Source organism: Sinocyclocheilus anshuiensis, unplaced genomic scaffold (genome assembly GCF_001515605.1).
Source record: "Sinocyclocheilus anshuiensis isolate Anshui unplaced genomic scaffold, SAMN03320099.WGS_v1.1 scaffold86, whole genome shotgun sequence".
NCBI classification, from domain to species: Eukaryota; Metazoa; Chordata; class Actinopteri; order Cypriniformes; family Cyprinidae; genus Sinocyclocheilus; species Sinocyclocheilus anshuiensis.
The window spans coordinates 3,435,884-3,438,070 of record NW_015547662.1 but is presented as its reverse complement, the minus strand read 5'-3'; the positions used below and the strand labels follow the sequence as shown (position 1 = coordinate 3,438,070).

Below are 2,187 nucleotides of genomic sequence, written 5' to 3'. Positions count from 1 at the left end.
TTACATTACATATGCTACACTCTAAAAAATGCTGGGTTAAATACAACCCAGTGCTGGGTAAAATAGGGACAAACCCAGCAATTGGGCTGTTTTGAGCCAGCGGTTGGGTTAAATGTTTAACCCAACCTTCTGGGTAGTAACCCAACCGCTGGGTCAAAACAACCCAATTGCTGGGTTTGTCCCTATTTTACCCAGCACTGGGTTGTATTTAACCCAGCATTTTTTAGAGTGTACCATAATAAAAAGTGCCAATCACTCAGCATCTCTCTCTCTCTCTCTCTCTCTCTCTCTCTCTCTCTGTAGGTGAGCTAAAGCGCACAGAGCGGCAGCGGCACTATTCAGTCACTGGTGACAGTGGAGGGGAGTCGTATGTCTCAGCGCTCCTCTCTGGATATTCTCTTCAGTTCGTCTTTTGAGCGCTCCTCCTGTCTCCAGTCCTGTCTCCCCTCCTGTCTCCCGTCCTGTCTCCAGTCCTGTCTCCCCCCGCGCGCTCCTTTAATCCGTGTCGCAGTGAGAGAAAGAGAGAAAGGGAGAAAGGGGAAGAGGGCGCGGAGAGAATAGCGAACCGGTCCCGGCATCATTCCGGATGGCTGCCTCTGAATCAGTGGATGAGATTGGGCTCTCGGGTTCAGAGCCGTAAGGAGCTGGTGTTCTGGAGAGAGGCGGCTTTGGTGTGACGGCTTCGCGCTCAGCAGTGTTTAGGTTCGTTTTAAGGTAAGGTCTCGTCGGCTGGAGAAAGCAAAAGAGCGGTTTATTTTGAGTTAGGTTTAGTGTTGTAACTTTGTACCGAATGGGGTGCTGAATGTCTTTTCGTGCGAGAGATTTAGAGATGCGCTGTGCTGGAATGTCACGTTACCGGTATCTGACGTTTAATTTTTTTCTCGCGTTGCCTTTTACGGTCTTTTACTTTATTATCATTTCATCATATTTCATCATATTTCATCAGTTCTTTAAGCGTGACTAATAACGGTCTCCGGTTTAGTTTTTGAAGAACAATATACCGATAACACAAGCACATGTGTATGTTTGTTTGTCACCATTGTGTCTTGGGTTGAATGAAAAGTATTTTCTGTAAATGTCTGATTTTTACAAATTTTTTCTAGCTTACAGAGCATCATTACTTTTGTTCGCCTTTTATTTGTTTATTTTTTATTAAATGTTAGACTTTCATTTTCTCTTTTTGGTTTAGACATTAGGCTACCTCAGGTTATTATTTGCGTGAAATTGTTCATATTAAACAGCAACTGTAGCTTGTTTAGGCTTTTAACCAACATTTCTTAATGTATTTAGTCTGTTGAACATGAGAGGACCGAGCCAAGAATGTATGAGATACAATATTATTTTTAATGTAAGTTAAAATAGGCAAAAGATCTCGTCCTTTGCGATGTTTCCCAGCTCAAAGAATGCGCCGCCTCGCGGGGAAACACGCACACTAGGGATGGGCGATACCACTTACTTTGTTTTCGATACGATACCGATATTTTTCAAGGCAGTATCGTCGATATCGATACCGATTCGATACTTCTGGACTAAACTTTTAAATTATGAAATTTATGAAATTATTAAATTACTAAGAGTAAAATGGGTAATGATAAGCACTTAACTTCGTTTAAAACGCATTTTAACATTCAATATGCCTTAATTGTAACTTATTAGGTTATATTTTTGTTTACACATGGTTCAAATACGTTTTTTGTTTACACATGATTCAAATCTATAAATACTACAGTTGAACTATGGTCACTTTAGTAAAACCATGGTTCATTATCATAAGGGACTGCCAGTGACAGGCTGTTACATGCATAGAATGCAACATTTTTATTCTGACAGTGTATGATTTCTATTAACATTACAGAATAGAACATGATCAATATTATCTTTCAACGTTCAATTTAAATAACTGTAATTGCACAAACTACGTAGGCTACAATTTCAGTTTGTTTATTGTGAAATAACTCAAACAAATATGTTTTTTTTTTTCTCTGTCCTCTGATACGCATTGTTCAGGGCTGCCGTTCCCAAAAGCTTTAATGCTTTCTTATGATACTTTTGGGAAACGCAGCCCTGTTTGAATGCACTATCAGAAGTGAGTGAACGCTCTCTGTGATGGATTGGTTCTGTCTTGCAACATTTGCGTGTTCAGATGAGCAGGAAAATAGTTCTATCCTACACAATTACTCGCTAACA

At 40.0% G+C, this 2,187-nt stretch overlaps 1 protein-coding gene across 1 annotated transcript in view; it reads left to right on the top strand.

The window, feature by feature from the left end:
- Window positions 1-360: 360 nt before the first annotated feature.
- Window positions 361-2,187, top strand: part of LOC107702380 (bifunctional heparan sulfate N-deacetylase/N-sulfotransferase 4-like) — a 67,463-nt gene continuing 65,636 nt past the window's right edge. The window contains exon 1 of the mRNA XM_016504681.1: window positions 361-714. The gene's annotated coding sequence lies outside the window, so the exon portion shown is untranslated. The remainder of the gene's footprint in view (window positions 715-2,187) is intronic.